A 22,768-nucleotide genomic window follows, 5' to 3' on the forward strand; every position below is an offset into this window, starting at 1 on the left:
TTAATATAATTTTGTCGAGGAGGCTGACGAAAAAAGCCTTTTGCGTACATATAGACACGCGCCCCCATTTTGCTTTTTATATTATAGAAGATAGTGTGTCCCTGAAACCCTTTGGGGGCGGTGAAAGACAGAGCTTCTATTAACATTACTAAGTGTTTCTGAAATTGTTGCTGATCAACAACAATTTGCACATTGGTCGGTGATTCTTGTTACTATTATTCTGATTTTTATTTTATTGTTTATTGTATTAGCAATGTTATGATTTATTAATTGGCCCATTTGATTTATAGTTGTTACTGCTCCCATTCGATCGACAGAGTAATTTTGTTGAATAAACTATATGAATATTCAATTATTTTCACTTTAATTAGGTGCTGCTGCTGCTGCTACTACTACTACTACTACTACTACTACTACTACTACTAACAACAACAACAACATTATTATTATGTTAGTATACATGTAGGGAGAGGTAGTAGTAGATATCCGGGTGGGAGGGACGTTTGCTGAAAAAGGTTGGGAAACCCTGGTCTAAATTAACCGTATTATTTGGATTCTTCGGACTACTTTTGTTGTCTTGAGTTTAATTTTCCCACCGTTTTAGTCGATGTAACCTCCGACCTTCTTCAGATGTATCTTGTAGAATTCTGGAATCTTTCCGTCGAACGAAATCTGCACAGAATTTCGAACGGAAGCCCCTTTACTTTTCTGAATCTTTGAGATGAAGATCGGTTACTCGTATTATTTGGATTCTTCGGACTATTGCTCTCATCTTGAACGTTATTTTCACAACGTTTCGATCGGTGTATCTTGTCGAACTCTGGAATTATTTATGACCTATCCAGCCATGATTGACGGAACGAGAGCATGTTACCCTCGTGAAGTTAAAAAAAAAATCTAAATTCTCTCTAGATTCCCGAGTTTGACAGAAACATTCTAAAGTTCGACAACATGCACCTGAAGAAAGTCGGAGGTTACATCAACTGAAACGTTGTGAAAACAACACTCAAGATGAGAACAGTAGTTCGAAAACCCCAAATAATATAAAGAAACTCTTTATTCATGAAGGTAGCATGTTCTCGTTTCGTCAGCCATGACTGGGTAGACGTCCTAAATAATCTATAATTGTATATCGAGTGTCACCTTACTGGGGATTGAGTCTTCAACCCTCAGAAAGTGTAACTTTAAAATTGAATTTACCAAGTACTTTATCCACTACGCCACGTGTCCTTGCTGCCGCATAATCCATCCTCATCTCAGAAATTCAGACCAACCAATCAATTGCATACTCTTGTCTATTTCTGAGTTTCTCTTCAATATTTACCGGCAAGAGTAACGATTCAACACGTTGATTACATGTGCTCTTCTTCGACGAGTTGGTGTTTTTGTTTATCAAGAGAGATCGCAGAATCTCTACTATTTTGGTATGCCTTTTCATCTGGTGCGAAGACTTTTCTATTTTTGTCGTCACTATTCCACCATGTTTGTCCTGTTCGCAAAACACATTCTAACATCCATCTCACTTGACTCGTTTTGATAATCGGATGTAATCGACATCGTCTACAGATTTCTATTTGTATCTTCAAAACAAGCAATGCCAATGCGATGATATAGAACCCACTCAACATTTCGTAACTGTTCACACCCATCGATCTGTTCTGTTTACTCCTCTCTCTCTCTTTCTCTCTCTCTCTCTCTAATATATATATATATATATATATATATATATATGAGAGAGAGTGTGTGACCCCAAACATAAAAAGTATATCTAGAACATATGCTGTAGATCGGAGAAAAAAAGGGGCAAAGACCCTAGTGTTTTGATGTGATGTTTTGAATATAATAAACTAGTTATAACCAAAGTTTCATTTCATTCGGACAAAACACTAAGAAACGGGGGCCTAACTAGAGTTGGGCCTGTTTTTTTTTGGGGGGGGCACTGTGTGTGTGTATATATATATATATATATATATATATATATATATATATATATATATATATACCTCTTCCTCTGTCTTTCTCTATTTACCACATTTCTCTCTCTCTCTGTCTACCACATGTCTATATATATATATATATATCTACCCCCTTTCTTATATATATATATACTAGCAAGTCGCCCGGCATTGCCCGGTCGTTAAATACGTTTAAATAAGATATTTTAATTAATGCAGATTTCGTATTTATTATATTAGATTGGACCCAATATATAGTAATAATTTAAAGTTTAAAAAGAAAAAAAATGACTATTGCGCCACCACCGAGAATCGAAACCAAAACGTTTAGCCTACGATTTACTTTTTCCTTTGACGTTAATGCCTGACCTATGAAGACACATTTGCTGCAAGGCTAAAAATTAAAACCTGAACCAATAGCTATTACGTTACGCATGCATATTCGTAATGCCGTCATTCGACCTTCACCTGTCAAATTCTAATTTTTTTTTTTTTTTTTTTACATTTTTACACCGATTTCCCCGGCTAAAACTCAAATCTAAAGTTTCGCATGAGTTCGAATACCCTATATATTAAGTTTAATGTCTTCAGACTAAAACTAACTAGTTTGGTAGACAAATTTATTTAAACAAATATACAAAAATATATATAGAAAAAGGTTTGTGCTTAGTATAAACTTTTTACGCAAATATTACGCAAGTATAAATCATGTAGAATATCTGCATGAATATAATTACACGTAATAGTTAACCAAGATGATCATCCCCATAAGAAAACCGAAAAAATCTAATAGGGAATTAATTAAAATAAATGTTTAAAAGAATATGCAAATTAGCTTGATCTTTTGCAGATGAATGCAGTTCCACGATCCATATATAACAAAGTCGTATTTTTTTAAATAAATAGAAAAGGGGGTTTTAATATGGATATCAATAGAAAAAAGATCTCTAGTAGTGTGTGTGTGTGTGTGTTATATTAATATATGAATTCTCTAATGTCTGTCTCTTCATCTTTGACTCTCTCTCTCTCTTATTTCACTCTCTCTCTCTCTCTTTGCCTCTCTCTATCTTTCTTTTTATGTATCTTTCTCTGACTTCTCTATGTATGTCTATCTAGCTACTTAGCTATTTATCTCTCTCTAGATAGCTCTCTCTCTTTTTCTCTCACTCACGTCTCTCGAAAAATACTATTCATATTTATCTCGTTAAAGTTCAATCTTATTTCCTAATTGATAAATCCTATTCTATAAGACGTGAAGCATTGTTACCAAACTCAACCCTGCCGAATTATCTAGAAATGTTTGCGATGACGATGGCATTGTGAGTTTAAATTAAATTTTGCTACAACGAATACAATAAATTATACGAACACGCGTCTCATATCGGAGGGGGGAAAAATATTATTGAAATATTCAGTCAGAATTGATGCCTCATAAGTTGTTTATGAATTCTATCGGCGGACAACATCAAATGCAATGATAAAGACGATGGATTATTTGAAACTCGCTTGGGTGCCCGGCGTTGCCCGGGTGTTTGGAGGTGTGTGTTGAGCAAAAAAACAAACAAACAAAGAAAAACAAAAAAAAAACCCAGACTTGAACCCGTACCGTGAAGGAGGAAAAGAAAGTAAAAAAAAAAAAAAAAAAAAAAAAAAACCGTGACGTCTTTGCTGTTGCGCCCATCGCCAAACCGGAAGTGACGAATGTTTAATTTAAGGCTAATCAATCGAAAAGAGGGGATGACTTTCGAAAATATCGGCGAAAAAAGCGATCCCTCCCTGTAGAAAAGTGCCTAGTTAATGGTGAACAAATTAATGTTTTTAGCCAATTTTTCGATATTTGTTGTCTGATCTCGTGAAAATCCGTTGTCTCTGTCGAAAGTTTTAGGCAGACATACAAACAGACATACATATATTAAAACAGACAGGTGAGATTTATATTATAGATGGAATAATTTACAAGCAATGACAAAATGAAACGCTGTTACATACTCTAACGATATATTACGAAATGTTTGGGTCTTGCTTGCGTGTTATCGTGCACACTTGATGACGTCATCTGCTAAAACGGAAATTGCGGATAATTGGACAAGGGAGATAAAATCTTAGCAAATCATTTCTTTTTAAAAATACAGATTTATTAGAATCTGGAGATATGACTTAATGGTAGAGCATTCGACTACAGATCGAATGATCCTTGTGTTCAAGCCCATGGCGTAGTTGACCATTTTATTTTAATTTTTTTTTCTTATTAATGAGTTCAATTTACGATAAAAGAGGCATCCTTTAAAATCGCCGCAAATCATTTCTTCGTTTGCATATTTTAAAACTAAACATTAATGAGAAGTACTTTTACAGGGCATTCATCGTCAAGCCCAAATATCAGCTGACGTGATATTGTAAACAAACATAGACGGAATTTGTTGATCGACATTATCATTATTTTTCTAATTATTATTTTTTTTCCTTTTGCAAATAGTCCACAATTATTCCCCGTAATCTATAATTTACACTTCACCTGTGTGTGTGTATGTATGTATGTACCGCAAAAAATTTTGACAGAGGCGACGGATCTTGACAAGATCGGTATCATTTTGAAGCTCGACCGCTCGGACGACAAATATCGAAAAATTGGCCAAAAAACATTAATTCCTTCCTTCTAAACTCGGCCGTTTTGTATAAGGAGGGGTCGATTTTTTTCACCGACATTTTAGCAAGTCATCGCCACCGTTGGATTGACTTCAGTTAATCTCAACGCTTTTGACTACCGGTCGCGTCATGGAGACATCGGCTAAGACGTCAAATTTTCTTTCACTTGCTTTTCTGTCTTTACGGCACGGGTTCGAGCCTGCCTGTCTACTACCACTTTTAAAAAATTTTATTTAACTCAACTTATACCTCCAAAAACCCAGGTAACGCTGGGCACCCAGACTGGTATATAATAATCAATACAAAAATTGATTCTATAATAATACATACGCAATCTGCATAAATTAAAATATCATATTTAAGCGTATTGTATCGCTGGGCAATGCTGGGCTGCCAGATAGTATATATTACTTTTATAATCATATTTGGTTAAATGTCTGTTTTATATACTGACATGTGTTGGACGACTTTTAATAAAATAACTACCAAACTAACCTATCTCTGGCCAGGTCTTTATCTTCTTTTTCTCTCCAGTATATCACTTCCTCCCATGTTTTCCTTTGCCTTCTGTCAACTGATCCTGTTAACCCAATGTTTCTATGTCTACTAATTCAAGTAGCCAGACTATTCTTTCAAATGTTACAGAGAGAGAGAGAGAGAGGTGAGTAAACGTGGTGGTAGACACGTTTACCAGAACCGAAGGTCAGCTGACCAGATTACGTATATGTGACGTGGTCAGCTTGGCTAGATCGGGGAGATTTGATTTGGTCTTTAAAGAAGATAGACGGCTTTCTGTTGTCTCCCCCCGCTTCACTGGGGAGGGGGGAGACGAACGCTGACATGTATGAAGAACCCACACAAGCAGATTTCACTTCCACCTTCTGCAGGATCTCTGGGGAAAGTGAAATAAAAACTATAAAACCCATTCATCGTCTTGGAGTGATAAATCTTCGTCAAACAGGTATCAAGTCTCCCTCCAGGATGAGAAATTCCCAGATGGTCCAACATCGAAGAAGCAGAGGTAGGTTCAGAAATTACATGTCACACACACGATTCCCTTTATGATAATCAAACACACAACCATTTATATTAGAGACAATCATACGCACACGGAATCCTTTTTTATGTTATACACAAAACGTAAATGGCGCCCCTAAATGAAGAACCCTATGTAACAAAAGTTCAATTTGGTGCTCCTCTAGGATAACCTCGATGATAACGAATATATAACACAAGGTGGCTAAACCAACAAAGTCTCCTGTTCTGCATACATTTCTCTATTCTGTCTATATTTAATCTTTCTCTAAGGTCATTATATCTAAGACTGTTAATAAGATTCTTCTTACACCTCCATCTTATTATTCTAATATTATACTTCTCTATGCAACGCTAGGTGTATCATAAAGTGGCCATTAAAAATGATTATCAGAACTTTAATAATTCAACTTACTATTTTTCGAAGCTTATAACTACTTGAAAAATATAATTCAAACCCTAATTTTTTTTTCAATTAAAGGAGCAAAGACCAAAATTTTAAAAAATAACAGGTTTAATAGCAAATTATGCAATATTTGTTTTCTTTTTAAAGCGGTTTTCTTTTAAAAAAATAATAAAGAAAATCACCATATTTTGACTTGCTTATAAATATGTATATATATAAATGCCAAACAATCACTTACTTAAAAATATACTATTAAATAGGTAGTTCCATTCTTCATTGTTAAGAATTTATCCATATTTATACTTTAAATTCCATGTTTGTTTTTTTTTTGTTGTTTTTTTTATAAATAAAAGGATGTTTTAAAGCGAGAGTCGTAGAAAATCGCATTTTCGTAATGTGTTTTGCGGCAAGCTTAAAGAGCTGCTGCTGCTAATATGAAATTTATCAAATATGGATTCGTCCAAGTGACATAATGCCTCTCTTTTTTATTGCGTGTGTTAACAAAAATTAGTATTTTTCGTCCTGCGTAGTTAAAAAGAAACGCACATTCACTTATAAGTTTTTCCCATAAAACAAAAAATCTACTTCATCGATTTTTTAAAAATTCTTTTAATGAAATACACGAGTTTTTGATTAATATATTTTAATTTGAAAATTCTTTTAATGAAATACACGAGTTTTTAATTTAATATATTTGAATTTTTTAAAAATATATAAAAGAAAACATTGAATGAAATAGAAAAAAATTGCCGTCAGCGTTTGGTATTTACTTGACGATATAAGCATAACATGAGCTTTCATTAAAAAAAAATCAACTTGGTTTTAAAAAAAAAAACTAGACTTTACAGGTAAATTTCTAAAAAAAAAAAAAAAAAAAAAAAAAAAAAAAAACTATTTTTTTTTATTTTAAATTAGAATAAAATTTGTGATATATAAAACTTTGGTACATAAATTAATTAAAATTTTAATAGACATTTCAAAATGGGAGGGGATTTGAAAAAAACGTTTGTCTAAAATATTATATTCGGTTTATTGGAAAGAACATAAACTTTCACAATGACCCTGAAAATATCGCAAAAATTGAACCAGTAGAAAAATTTTGATAGATTTTTAAAGTTTAAAAATTGAAAAATATTTAACTCGTAAAATTCAATTGATTTTATTACGTAAAAAAATGGCTGCATGAAGGCACGCTGGCATTTTGTAAACAGTTTGTAAACACTTTTTTTTTTTTTTAAATAAAAAATATTTCTATAGTTTATTTTGGAAGTATATTCCATACAGAAAATGAACAACCCACTTTAAAAAGCGAAATTACGAGTTTTTTTTTTTTATATTTTATTCGAAGTTTTCTGTTAGGGGTGTCAAAAATTCCTCGAAATTTCTGATTCACCTAATGCAACGCATGTCTTCAACCCTCGCTAGTCAAGTTTCGCTCCCATAGATCATCACATTGTATACACATGTTTGATAGACTTTTCCTGTGTTACTTACGTTTTTTTTTCTTTAAAAATAAATGTCTTCAAAACTTTGGTTTCCAGAGTTACCCCCCCCCCCCCCCGATATTTGCGACATTTTCTGACTCTGAAATTTGTTTATCTTTCTGTGCACCCCGGTGATCTATAGATGTAAACATCGAGTGAGGGTTGATGGTAGGGAGGGGTGAGTGAGAGGAAGATTTTTCTTATCTCTCAAGATGTAGGCCATTTCTCAAGGTGGTTAGCTTAAAGGTTACTGATATGAAATCAATACGAAAGGAAAATCGGGTTATTCAAGGGGAAGTAAAATATTTCATTTTTGAGCCGACGTGATCTCTCTTATAAACTTTACTTTAGTTCGTTTTGAGACTTTTTTTATTTTATTTTTATTTATTTATTTTTTTTATTTTTATTTTTTTTTGCGGATTCCCGATTTTAATTGGAAAAAATTTGATTTTGTCACCGTGCAGTAATTTGCTTTCCTCTTAATCATTCTGCTACCCCCCCCCCCGATTTTTCCTCCAAATGTAGTCTCTGGTGCAACCAAATCAGGCTGTCTGAAAATATTGTCTTTCTGACATAAAATGCATCAAACATTGATATTATTACATTCTTTTCTTTTCAAAACTTAATCATATTCTGCAAAGCCAAAAAAAAAAAAAAAAATCCCAAACAACCAAACCAAACAATATAAAATAAATATTTGAAAAAAAAAAAGTTACTGGATTCAGCATTAAATAATTCGAAAAGGGTTATGCTGTAAGACACAAAATAAAACAACCAAACCAAACAAAATTTAGTCAGTTATTTAAAAAATAAGCTTTCAATCCTGGACAGAAAGAAATAATTATCTCTTTGGAACAACGTGTAGTATCTGTTCTGATGCTACACACTTAGTCTATTTTGTCGTCAATCAGTGAATTCAAAATTCTTTTAGATTATGGTATTTTTTCTTTTATTTTTGTTTCAATCCAGAATGTCTCTTTTAAAGATGCTGAACCTCCCCCCATCCCCACCCCGAATATATCTAAACCAACCTTGTGTCTAACTTGGCTCTCATGGGGAGCTAAGTAAATAAAAACAACGTTGATGAAATCGATAAAATGAATTGAAGAAAGAAGGAGACTATCATTACACCCGAACATTACTCTGCCCCAATCAGGTGCACATAATCGGTCTGCTAGATCGCTTCCTTTTTGGTCCGGGAGGAACGTCTAAGTGTAGGTATTCGTGTGTTGCTAGTTGGTATTAAACTGGTTGTAAAAGTGGTGTTATTGTGTTTGTTTTTGAACTTTGACATTTTGTTAGTTTTTTTTTTTTTTTTTTTTTTTTTTACATAGGAGTCACCATTTATCAAGGCCCGGATGCCACTCGAGGATAAGGGTTATTGAGTGTACAGTAATCAATGGGATAATGTCGTAGTAATCGTTAGTAATGGAAATTTGGTAGATTGGATTACTTAAGGGGGCGGTTCATCAAGAATTTGTTTATGTTGGACTTGAAGACAACCAAGTTGTAGTCAGTTGGGTAACAGGCAAACGGAAGAGTTCCACATACGCGCAGTTCTAAGACAGAAGCTTTGTTCATGGAATCTACGTTTTCACTTAGGTACAGTCAAAGAGTGGGGAAAATTGACAATGGTTTTGGCTAGACGGGTGTTTTTTTTGTGGAAGATTGGTTAGTGGGGACCAGAGATTGGAGCTCAGATGAGCACTTGCCATGGAAATAACGATAAAACAAAGACAGGCTCGCAATGTCCCTCCTGCGAGAAAGAGGTTGCAGGAAAGAGAAAAGGGCATCCCCCACTAGGCTACGAAGTCTATTTTGTACTCTGCCAAGGCAGGGTGGTGGAATGAGGTGTGTTAGTAACGTTAGCGTGGACGGCTATATGCAAATATCGAGCCGTGAGCGAAATGACGTCATGGTAAGGATAAAGATTATAAAAAGGAGAAAGCACGTTCAAGAAGACGATCATGTTAAAGATGTGGATGACGTTCGTGAGCACGATCACATGAGGGATGTCACAGTGGTAACAAGAGAATGCAGAAATGTCGTTGTACAACAACAACAACAACAACAACAACAAAAAGCAAGTTGAAGTTCTTTTCTATTCTTGGTCTTCTTTGCGACTTGGGCTACAACGTGTTGGTTCCCAGACAATGTTACATGTTGACCATGGTTGTACGTCAGCTGCATAATCGCGTTTGACATCGTTCCTATCTGAAGATCCATGGAGGTGTGACGATATTTGATTCCGGCAGTCATTAGTATTATCCTTTAGTTTAAATCACCTTAAGGCAAATTTACTGTATCACGGCGTGAGTTTATTGTAAGAAAAATAAATTGTAGAGGCATTAAAAAGATTTTTTTTTCTTTGTTAAATATTATTGTATAAGGAATTTTTTCAAGTGAAAATCTATTGAGAAATACACATTTTGTATTGAGAAATACATGCTTTAAATATGTAAGCATGAGCTACAGAAAAAAGTTATAAAAAATGGCCGCTTGTTGGTCCATATTGAATAACTTTACTTAATGTTTACATATGCAAAGTGTGTATTTCTTAATACATGTGTATTTCTCAATAGATTTTAATTCTAAACGATTCATCTTATAGTATTTAATAAAAAAATAAAAAATGTTAATACCACCACAGAATTTTTTTTTCTCTCGCAATAAACTCACGCCGTGATTCTGTGACTTTGTCCAAATTAATTTGGCAATATGTCTTCGTGTCAATCATAAATGATTATGAACTCTTCTAATAACACATCCACTTCATTTAATAAATGATAGGCAGCCGAAACAGATGAAATATAATATTAGTAATGTGAATCTCACAAGTCTTCAACATAAAACACCGTATAGTGTCACCAAGCGTAAAACACTATCTAGTGTCACCAAGCGTAAAACACTGTCTAGTGTCACCAAGCGTAAAACACTGTCTAGTGTCACCAAGCGTAAAACACTGTCTAGTGTCACCAAGCGTAAAACACCGTATAGTGTCACCAAGCGTAAAACACCGTAGTGTCACCAAGCGTAAAACACCGTAGTGTCACCAAGCGTAAAACGCCGTCTAGTGCCACCAAGCGTAAAACGCCGTCTAGTGCCACCAAGCGTAAAACGCCGTCTAGTGCCACCAAGCGTAAAACGCCGTATAGTGTCACGCAACAGACATACGCTGTATATAAAGATCTGCAAAACTCTGCTATTGATGCTGATCTGGAACTTTGGTTGGAACTTTTTTTCTGCCTTAATCCAAGAATTAGCACCTTCACTGTTTTCTGTCCAGCAGACTGAATCTGTAAGCTGAAATAAAACTAATTTCTAAGACTCACTATGTCTGTTTGTCTCCATTTTTCTTTTCTTTTTTTCTTTTTTTTTTAAGTATGTCTTTTGAGATGCAAGGTTGTAGAGCGGCGTGAGGCGGGTCAAATGATTGTGAAGAATCATTTTCCCTGGTGAACTAATTCACAAAAAAAAAAAAAAAAATTAAATAATAATTATAATGTCGTTCATTCAAATTCCGCCTGTTTGTTTACACTATCACGTCAGCTGATATTTGGGCTTGACGATGAATGCTCTGAAAAGTTACTTCTAATTAATATATAGTTTTAAAATATGCAAACGAAGAAATGATTTGCGGCGATTTTAAATGGTACTTTTTTTCTTTTATCGTAAATTGAACTCCTCAATAAGAAAAAATTAAAGTAAAATAGATACACCCGGGCTCAAACATGGGCTCATTCGATCTGTATTCGAATACGCTATTACTAAGCTATATCTCCAAATTATAATAAATCTATATTTTTTAAGAAATGATTTGCTGAAATTTTATTACCTCCCTTGGCTGGTATAATGTAAAATATTTTTCTGTAAAAATTATTCTTTTTATCTATAAGAGAGAAATGTTATTTCTAAGATTGGATTCTTTTCGATTTTCGATACTTATCGGATAAATTTCTGTACAAAACATATCTAAGAACACTGTCAGACATATAAATTACCCTTGTGTGCAATTTGAAAAAGGTAGGCTCAGTCGTTTCGGAACCTATGAGGAAAGAACACCCACACACGCACGCACAAAGTTACTTTTATATAATAGTAGAGATTTGTCTTTGTCTATGTTACGTTTTCTCGAAAACTGTTGGGTTGATTTGACTGAAATTTTGCATGAACCTTTATGATGGTAAGGTGCAGCGACCCAAGTATTCTGGTATCTGAAGGATAAATAAGGAATAGTATTTAATGCAAAAATAGGTACAAATTTAACCATATTCACTCACATTAATTTAGCATAAAGCACTCATTCTAAGTCAATGGGCCATAACTTTTGCCAGTTTTAATCGGCTAAAATGTCTGCTTAAAAAGTATACATAGGTGTTAGGATAGAGCTATGTCAGAAAAGTAAAATATTTCTTGGTTTTTAAGATTGAACGTTTCAGTCAACTGAAAAAAAAAAAAAGATTTAATGAGAGAAATACGACGCAAGTGATTTAACGAAATACAAGCAAGTTTTTTTTTTTTTCTTAAAAAAAAAAAAAATCGTGTTCAGGAAACTAGAATTATTTACAGATCACGATTTGTTTGCTGCACACGAAGCAGATTTAAAGTTTTTTTTTTCTGCGTCTTTTAAGTTTGGATGGCAGATACTCGTTATTTTACTGATGTGCGTGTGTGTGTACATCGACAAACATGCAAACACACACATATTTACATACATGTATGTACAGTAGCCTCCTTCAGTCTTGACAGACTATCGGTACCCACTGTAAGGGTGCCTGCACGTGGATTCTTTGTGGCAGGAGTTGCGACATCTCCAACCACAACTCTCCTAACTCTGCTTTGTTAAATACCAGTGGTAAATGGAGGTTCAGGATGAATGGAAACAATGCCGAGATTAGCAGAGAGCACAATCGCATACAGCGCCTAGAATTCTCAAATGGCCACCCATCTCGTACTAGTCAGGCTCAACGGTGCTTAACTTCGGTGATCTGACAAGAATCGGTGTGTCAACGTAATTATGCCACACACACACACACACACACACACACACACACACACACACACACACACACACACACACACACACACACGTGTGTGTGTGCCTCTGTGTGAGTTGACAAAATTCGTCTGTGTTGATTTTGAGAACCGCAACAAATGAATTGTCAGGTGTATATAAAATTTCGCAAGCATTTGTAAACTTAGTGCAAACTTATACATTCAATAAACGCAACATTTATTCATACAACCGAGTGATCAAAAGATTCTAACTGAGACAAAACTGAAGATGCGCACGCGCACACATACTCGCTCACGCAGGTGTATCAGAATTTTTGTAGGAATTTTTGACACCCCTAACACGAAACTGCGAATAAAATATTTAAAAAAAACTCGTAATTTCTCTTTTAAAAGTGGGTTGTTTATTTTCTTAATGGATTATACTTCTAAAATAAATTACTAAAGTTGTTTTAAAAGTAATAGAAATATATATATATATATATATATATATATATATATATATATATTTAAAAAAAAAAAAAAAACAGTAATGAATTTTACGAACTCAATATTTTTCAATTTTTAAACTTTAAAAATCTATCAATTTTTCTATTGATTCTATTACGATATTTTCAGGGTCAATGTGAAATTTTATGCTCTTTCCAATAAACCGAACATAATATTTTAGACAAACGTTTTTTTTTTTTTAATTCAGTCACCCCCCGTTTTCAAGTGTCTATTAAAAAATAAATAATTTACTCACCAAAGTTTTATATATCACAAATTGAAGAGAAAAGGTCAATAAATAATGTATTGAAATTCAAAACAAAAAAAAAGTAGTGTTTTTTTAGAAATTTACCTGTAAAGTTCGAAGTTTAAAACTTTTTTTTTTTTTTTTTAACCACGTTCTTTGGTTTTTCTTTTTTTTTTTTTTTTAATGAAACCTCGGTCCTTGCTGTTTTAATTGAAAAAAAAAAAAAATTAGGGCTTGAATTACATTTTTCGAGTATTTATAAGCTTGGAAAGACAGGGGGTCGAATAATTCACGCCTCCTATTTTGAAATGTCTATTAAAAAGTGAATAATTAATTTACTCACCAAAGTGTTATATATCACAAATTGAAGATAAAAGATCAATAAATAATATATTCAAATTTAAAACAAAAAAAAGTGTTTTTTTTGTTTGTTTTTTTTTTTAGAAATTTACCTGTAAAATCCGAAGTTTAAAACCTTTTTTTTTTTAAACCACGTTGTTTTTTTTTTTTTTTTTTTAATGAAACCTTGGTCCTTGCAAAAAAAAAAATTTAGGGCTTGAATTACATTTTTCGAGGAGTTATAAGCTTGGAAAGACGGGGTGGAATTATTCAATATTTTTCACAAAATTTCTGACACACCTACATGCACACGCACACATTGTATACATTGCAATTGCCTTTAAAAGTGTTTCTGTTTTAAGTCATACAAACTTTATTTCCTCAAAGATAAGCTCTATCGTTCCGTCCTGGTTTAATTTGTTTGTCCCTCCCAACAAAAAAACGAGTCTTCTGTTATCTCTTCTGCGACACATTTAACTTGCCCTATCAAGTCACCTCTTTTGCTAGGTTTATATACACCCTTCAAACCGCCACGCAACTCCATAATTTTGCAGCCCCCCTTTTTTTTCTTCACTTATGGTTTGTCTTTTTAATCTTTCTTTTTTGTGTAAATATTTGACTCCTCTCCCCAACCCTTTAAAACAGAGCAACTCATTTATCCATTGCCGCCAATAAACATATGACGTCATAATATCACACCAGTTCATTTTTTTTTTTTTCTATTTCGTAAGGTCATTGGTTTATGCAAAATGGATGACAGATAACATCTCTGACTTGGTGACTTTTGTTAGATAAACATTTTTTGGGGAATGAGTCATAAAGCTGCCCAGATTTCTATTTAACAAAAAAAAAAAAAAAAAACTGCTTTATTTTAAATCTGCTCTCCAGTCATTTTAAAATTGTGCTTACAGGTGGGGGATTTCCAGTCGACATTAATTTTTTTTTCATTTTCATATTTGGATTACTTGGACTACTGCTTTCATCTTGAATGTTATTTTGCACAACGTTTTAGCCGTGAATCTGCACTGATTTTTGTTTTTAAAATAGAACTCTTTATTTAATCCACAGGGATAGCATACTCTCGTTTCGTGACCGGGTAAGTAATTTGCTACTGTATTTTGAATATCAACTGCACTCAGGATTGAAATTTCAACCTCCAGAAATATGTCACAACTGAATTTTGCCAAGTACATTATCCATAAGCCATGGGTTCTTGTGGACAATTCTAGTCTAAAATTTAGGAGCCATATTCTTGTTTTTTTTTTGTTTTTTTTTAAATGTACAATTTTATTACGTATCACAACAGATAATCATTTAGTGCTATATATATGTGTGTGTGTGTGTTTATTGCCGTTTTTAATCTGCTTGGTTACACATGTTTTTGGTGACCGAATCGTGTTAACGATCCGATAATTTCATCAGGCTTCACAAAAATAAATATTTATTATAATGAGAAAAAGAGATATTAGAAAATGTACAAACCCGAAAAAAAACAAAAAAAAACAAAACAGCGCCATAACTGCCTAATCATAATTAAACTTCGCTCTCCTAATTAACTGTTTGCCTGTCTTTGTTTTTTTCTCGGTAAATTTTCGTATTAGGTCCACCTCCACAATTTTCTTCTAAATGACTTTTATAGGTTTTCGACTATGCTAAATACCAAATTCGCATTGGAATTTTGCAGAAATAAGTAGTTATCGAGATGTAAAAAGTTGCATTATGCATTGTATTCTTTGGCGGCCATCTTTTTACGAGCGTGCGCGCGCCATAAACAAATCTCATCTATGACTGGACATTGCACGCGCGTAAAAAAAATTGGCCGCCAAAGAATACAATGCATAATACATTTTATATCGATAAATAATTATTTCTGCAAAATTTCAATGCGATTTTCGTATTCAGCATAGTCGAAAACCTATTAAAGTCGTCATTTAAAAGAAAATTATGGAGGTGGACCTAATCTGAAAAAAATACCTTTTTTCTCTTTTAATTTTTTTATTTCTTCTATTTCCATCTCAATTATTTACCCATCTCACCTTTTTCTCCCCCCCCTTCTCTCTATTCCTACCTGTATTTGGTTTCCTATTTTACCTCCCCGCCCCATCCTTCGGCCCCTTGTCACTTCTCAATGATTTTACAATTAACTGCTGCTGCTGCTGCTGTTTTTTGATTCGAGTTTGTACATTTTCATATTTCTCTTTTACTCACTATAATAAATATTTATTTCGGTGAAGCCTGATGAAATTATCGGATCGTTAACGCGATTCGGTAATTGAAACATGTAACCAAGTAGATTAAAAACGGTAATAAAAAAACATTTTGCTCTATAGAAGTATTGAGCACTTTCTTCAGGTATTTTTTTCCAGAGGTAAAGTAACCAATGTAGTTTAACGAGGTTAATACAAGAGTGCTCAATACCGAAGTAGAGCTGGACATACTCTTTATTTGTTTTTACATTAGCAGTAATATGTTGCTGCACAGTCATGAGCATGTTTCGGTTAGCTAGTTACCAGTAATTAGACCTCTTCAGGTGATACAGCTTATATTTTCTGACCACATAAAAATTCTAGTCAAATTAAAAGCATTTTTATAATTGAATCCATCCATCCATGCATGGCCCTTGAGCCCCTGGAGGGATATAGGCCATCTACAACTTTGTAGATGCTTTTGTAGCGAGGGGTTCTTTTTTTTTTTTTTTTTTTTTTTTTTTTTTTTCGGGATGAGGATGCTGGCCCCACGCCCAACCTTCCCAGAAGGTACATACAGCACGTAACCTTCCCAAATGGTCACCCATCTGGTACTGGCCAGACTCAACGTTGCTTAACTTCGGTGATCTGGTGAGAACCGGTATGCCAACGTGATTGTGCTGTACATTATAATTGAATAACCCCAATTAAACCTGAAACCCCTTTTAGCATAGATATGTTAAATGCACATTCCCCTACTGTTTGAACCTATACACACTAGTATGTTTAAAATTGAGGGTGGCCATCGAACACGCATATGAAAACCTTTCTTTCTAGTCTTCTATTACCTCTATCTCTACCTTTAAGCCCCCCCCCTCAGGAATACATAGACAAAGAAGGTTCCTTGGACTGGCACAGGAAGGGAACCCTCCACCACGATCAGGAAAGGGTTATAGTGGCTGCTCAAGACCAGGGATTGATGACCAATGCATTCAAGAAGATGGCAGGTATCAGTAATGACAACAAATGCAGGTTCTGCCATACAGAATTGGAAAGTGTTGGTCATCTGGTATCAAGTTGCAAAGTTCTTTTCTCGAGACATGATGGAGTATTGTAAGTACCTCCACTGGACCATCTGTAAAAAATTAAACATCCAGTGTAGCAGCAAATCCTGGGAACATCAACCTCAAAGAATAGTTGAAAATTACTTATATACCATACATTACGACCATGTAATCCCTACAGCCACCTACCTTGAAAATGCTGCTGTGAAACCTGACATAGTTATATGGAATAAGTCAGAGAGAGTTGCAACCTTGGTTGAAGTGAATGTCCCTAATGATGGAGGTCTGAACAGAGCTGAAAGGGAAAAACAAACCAAATATCAAGGTCTCATGTATGATATGAAAAGAAACAGGAATCTTAGGGAGATATCAATCATATCAGTTATTATAGGTGCCACAGGGCGTATGAAGAACCTGAAGTCCTACCTAACTAATATTCTTGGTGAACCAAGTGCAAAAGAGATCCAGACAATTGCACTTACGGGAACAGCGAGGATACTAAAAAGAGCTCTCGGTTGGTTTCAATAAAAAGCAGGGCAATGTTGGCAGCTAATTTGGCTGCCTCATACCCAGCATTACAATCTTCAAAGAAAGAAAATCAAAAAAAAATTTTTTTATAAAAGTTCCTAGTCATGATGGTTTCAATAGGGACTTGACTTGCACAAGATGTTTTCAGAAATTTTAGTCGCTCTTGAATACTATCATGATGTCATATGGACTACATATTCTTTGAATTTTTTTCTGACAAGCCCTTCATGTACAGGCTGGTGAGTTTTCGAGTAGTGTTCTTTTGTGTTAGGTTCAAATTTCTTGGAGTTGACGTCATGCTTTCTGGATAGTTTTCCGTTGAAGAGTTTCTCTTAAACTGTCCATCCCCTTTTGAGATATATATATATACATACATATATATATATATATATATATATATATATATATATATATATATATATATATATATACACTAGTCTACCTGTTGGTCCTTAATGGGTAGGATAAAAAATGTACAAAATAAAGTGATTTTGAGATTATATTGTCTTTCATTGTCTTGAGGAAACATTTTTTTTTTTTTAAGTGATAAGTAAAAAAATGAAAACTCAAGAAGCCTCCAGAGCACTACTGCAAGCACTAATTAAAATTAAGAAGGCTCTACTAAAAGCACTACTAAAACCAAGTTTCTACCTCCCCTCCTCCTTGAAGAGAAAGCATCTTTTAGGTAAGGCCTGAAAAAATAAATCGTCAGAATCCACAGGAGCCCTACTAAAAGCAGTAAATATGATTATAAACATGATTATAGCTATACATTCATATTTAAATAAGTTTTTTTTTTTTTTTTTTTTTGTTTTTTTAACTTAATGGGGGTAAATTAAATTTATTTATAAGGAAAACACATTAAAATAAGTTAAAAATAAAATGTTTATTGACTTTGTATATGCTTTGAATTTGGATTTTAATATGAGACTTAAGACAGGGCGACCATGAAATAGGTAAGCAGACAATTTTTTTGAAACCGGATGGACGGTTTAAATGCTCAAGCAAGCTAATCTGAGTTTTATAATTATATAGATTATTGCTTTACTTATTACTATATATGTATATATATACTAGCAAAAGTACCCATCGTTGACTGGGTTCAAAAACAGCCTACAAAAAATGGACTCTGATTTATGATAGGTTATGAAAAGGAAGGGTTGTAAAGAGATAGCTTCGAATTTGGGGGTATCAAAACCAAAGCAAAATATGAAAATAAAATAGATAAACCCCATAATTTATTATACCATACCTGTTCACACTGAAACACTTATCACAATATTCAGTGGATCTATATTAAAAAACCTTGTTAAACTTTGTAACATATTTCCATTCTATGGAGGTCAGGTGCAAACGAACACCCCATAATTTTATTATACCATATTTCTTCAAACTGAAACATAATTATCAAAGTATACTTACGCAGATAGATATGAAAAGTCTTTATTAAAGTTTGTGCCTATTTCCATTCTATGGAGGCTAGGCGTGAACGCAGACCCCAAAATTTTATTATACCATCCTTATTTAAGTTAAAACATAGTATTCTTATGTACATCTATATCCAAAACATTTGTAAACGTTTTTTTTAATTTTTAAATTTATTTCCATACTTTATGGACCAGGCGCGAACGCAGACCCCACAATTTTAATGAACCACCGTTCTGCCAGATCAAACATACCCATTCCTGTGTCTCGATACATCTTCTATCATTATATGTAATCAGTTTTTTAAAATAGTCAACCATATAGGAGCCTATTTGTGACCACACACACACACACACATTCAGCTTTATATTATAGATATATATATATATATATATAATTAACGCTTCCCATATTGAGTTAAATTCTATACTAGATAGATATCTCACTCCTGATGCAATTCTCTACCTATATAAAAGCCAGGTACAGCCAACGATGGAGTACTGGGCAGGAGCTGCTAGAAGCAGCTTATCCTGTCTTGACAGAATTCAAAATAAACTTTGTAGTTTAGTGGGGTGGGAGGGAGGGCTTTTCTCTTCCCTGACACCTCTTTCCCATGGAGGAGACGTTGCGAGCCTGTCTCTGCTTTATCGTTATTTTTATGGCAAGTGCTCAGCAGAGCTTCAATCTATGCCCCCCCCCCCACAAACTTTCATGAAAAACACTTGTCTAGCCAAAACCACTATCAATAATTTCCCAGTCTTTATCTGTGCCTAGACCTAAATGTAGATTCCATGAACAAAGCTTCTTTCTTAGAACCGCACGCCTGTAGAACTCTTTCGTTTTCCTGCTTTCTAGCTGACTGCAATCTGATTGTCTTCAAGTCCAACGTAAACAAGTTCTTGATGAACCGTCCCTCTAAGTAATCCAATTTGCAATATTCCCACTACTTGTGTTTACTACGCTATAATCACATTGACTAATGTATACCCATTAACCCTTATCCTCGAGTGGCCTCTGGGCCTTGATAAGTGATGATTCTTGTGTAAAAAAAAAAAAAAAAAGTCTTGGTAATCGATCGTCATCTATCATAAGTGCTGTTTCTTTGAGTCGTCTTACTCTACACCGTTTTTTTTCTTCTGTTTATGATATTTAATTCATCCTATAATGGGGTAGATGGCTTCCCTTTTCCGACAAGCCCTTCACGTATGGTATACAAATTATGGTGAGTTTTTGTTGTCTGGCTCAGGGTTCTTGGAGCTGATCTAATGCTCTTTAGGATAGTGGTTTCGGTGCAGGGTTACTCGTACACTGTCCATCTCTTCTTAATATGTGATGTTGCTCCTATTTACTTGTTTCCCCACGAGGGCAGAGTTAGACACAAGGTCGGTTTTTTAATGTGGGGGGGGGGGATCCCCCCCCTCCAAAAAAGGGCCACTCTGGATAGGAACAAAAATTTTGGGTTTGTATTACTGTACACATAGATTCGAAAAAGTTGTCAAAAAAACAAATATATAACAAATAAATTTTATCAAAGGCAAGATAATTTACTTTTCTGCCAAACTGGATATATTTTTTGTTTTTATTCAATGTAACATATTTATTCAGCTCGATAAACATAGTGTTTACCGATGTATTCGAAAATTCTAGATGGCGTCTCACACCCTCTTTAACACCGTAAGTTTGGAAAAAGGTGTTATAAATAAAAAGCTATACCCGCCGAATATATGTCAACCATGTCACGGTAACATGGTTTGAATGAGTTTTTAACAGTATTTTATCCGGTTTTTTATTTATAACATCTTTTCCCAAACTTACCGTGTTAAAGAGAGAATCAGACTCCATCTTGAATGTTCCAATACATCGGTAAACACTGTATGGTTTTCGAGCTGAATAAACATGTTACATTGAATAAAAACATGAAAAATATATCCAGTTTGGTAGAAAAGTAACTTATCTTGCCTTTGATAACATTTATTTGTTATATATTTGTTTTTTGACAACTTTTTCGAATCTATGTGTACAGTAATACAAACCCAAAATTTGTCTCAATCATGAAAGACTTCTCCAATGTTTAAGGATAGGAAATGCGAAGTGTAGTATCAGAACAGATTCTACACTTTGCTCCTGGCCAAAAAGCCAAGAATAAGAGTATTTGCTTGATGTAATCAACGCATGATTCCTTTCTTTACATTATTTGGATGGTGGTAGTTTAAGTTCAGATATTGTTCAGTGAAAGGTGGTTTTCATACAGATGTCATACACCCCTGACCAGTGGGGTTATCAGCACATCTAGGAACTATAATTTGTTGGGTTCTTTTTCCACCCTCGACTGTTTAGCTGGACAGATAGAGTTCACATGGTCTAATAATGTTTTAACAGCTTTTTGATCTGGCCAGAGTATGAATGTGTCATGCACATTTCAAATTTAGGTAAAAATGGCACCAGAAAAAATGGCACAGTAAAAACCGCAGCGTTAAAAATGGTAAAAGTGATATTTTGACAAAGGAAATTAGAACTGTTCAAGATGTATAGATTAAGCTCCCATTTCTCTAGTTTAAAATAGGGCTAAGCCCCCCCCCCCCCCGAATTAAATATTTTTATATGCATTTACACTGGTAGGGGTGAGGGTCAGTCTTTTTTTTTTTTTTTTTTAAATACTGGCTACTCACGGTCAATAATGCTTTCTGCTAGTTTGAGCGATTCTTTATAGCGAGCCACTGTGAAAAGTCTTTGTGGAGGTAGAGATAAGGAAAATAATACTTATTTGTTTGTATATTTGCTCTTTCTTTCATCATAATTTATAACCCTATTGGGGGCACTGGTGATCCCATGGCTAGATCTTCTTCCTGCCGGTATATATATCAAATACCATAACGACGTGTGTTGTTTCTACACTAGAACTTACACATCTGCATAATGAATGTGTCGAATTAACAAGTGACCTTATAATGAACACGTGCGTGATTGGAATGAATACTGAAATAAATCTGGAATTTTATTTCTATAATGAGGCATTTCTTTTTCCTATCTTCTTCCTATATCCTGTTTCTCCAACTGTACTGACATGCAGAAGTTAAAGTGTAATGTGAATAGACATCTTGCTGCTCAACTTCCTACACGGTATCCCTGCAACTTATGTCCCTGGTAGTAGCCACCCTCTAGATCAAAGTGGCACTGTCCCTTGTGTTGGGGTAAAAATGTACTAATAAAAAATATCGATTGATGCGTTTTAACTTTCCAGTTTGAGACGTTTTTTTTTTTTTTTATTTTTTTAATTTCATCGATGGAGAAGTTGGTTTATGACTGCTAGTGCAGACACTAGCGAACGGGTTTTACCACTTGTGTATGACAAATTAAGGCACGACAAATGTATGACGAAGCACGACAAAATACTCCTGATGATTCTTTATTCCTATGATAGTTAGACACGTCATTCGAGCAACCTAGGATTCTTATGTCAAGGACAATAAAAAGCAACCGATTTTAATTGTAACAGACTCGTGTACTGCTTTTTTTTTTTTTTTTTTTTTTTAATGAAAATTTGTTTGTAAAAATTGAACATTATTTTTTTCTAAACTGCCGGATTGAGATTTGCGAGAATTAAATAATTGATTGATGCATTTACTTTTCCTTGTTTTTAGTTTCTTCTTTAGAACAGAATACATTTACGGTTTAAAATAGACAAATATTTAAAAAAAAACTTTAAAATTTTACAATTTTAAAAGGAAACAAATATAAAAATTACAAACATTTATGATTTAAAAAAATATATAAAAATATAAGAAATATTTAGAATTTTAAAAAGTAAACAAATATCGAAAAACTATAAACAGTTATGCTTAAAAAAGTAAACAAATATAAAAACTATAAACACTTATGCTTAAAAAGGTAAACAAATATGAAACTATAAACATTTATGATTAAAAAAAAGTAAAATAACTAAAAAATTTG

At 33.9% G+C, this 22,768-nt stretch overlaps 1 long non-coding RNA gene across 2 annotated transcripts in view; it reads left to right on the forward strand.

Moving 5' to 3' along the window:
- Nucleotides 1-22,768, forward strand: part of LOC145296891 (uncharacterized) — a 460,744-nt gene that overhangs the window by 81,446 nt on the left and 356,530 nt on the right. The window contains exon 1 of one of the 2 annotated variants that reach the window (XR_013870065.1): nucleotides 13,700-14,710. The exons of the other annotated variant lie outside the window; for it this stretch is intronic. This is a non-coding gene — a long non-coding RNA (uncharacterized LOC145296891). Of the gene's footprint in view, nucleotides 1-13,699; nucleotides 14,711-22,768 lie in introns of those variants that run through there. 2 annotated transcript variants of the gene reach the window in all.

The sequence above is a fragment of the Euprymna scolopes genome, chromosome 17, assembly GCF_053919585.1.
Source record: "Euprymna scolopes isolate OS-2025 chromosome 17, ASM5391958v1, whole genome shotgun sequence".
NCBI classification, from domain to species: Eukaryota; Metazoa; Mollusca; class Cephalopoda; order Sepiida; family Sepiolidae; genus Euprymna; species Euprymna scolopes.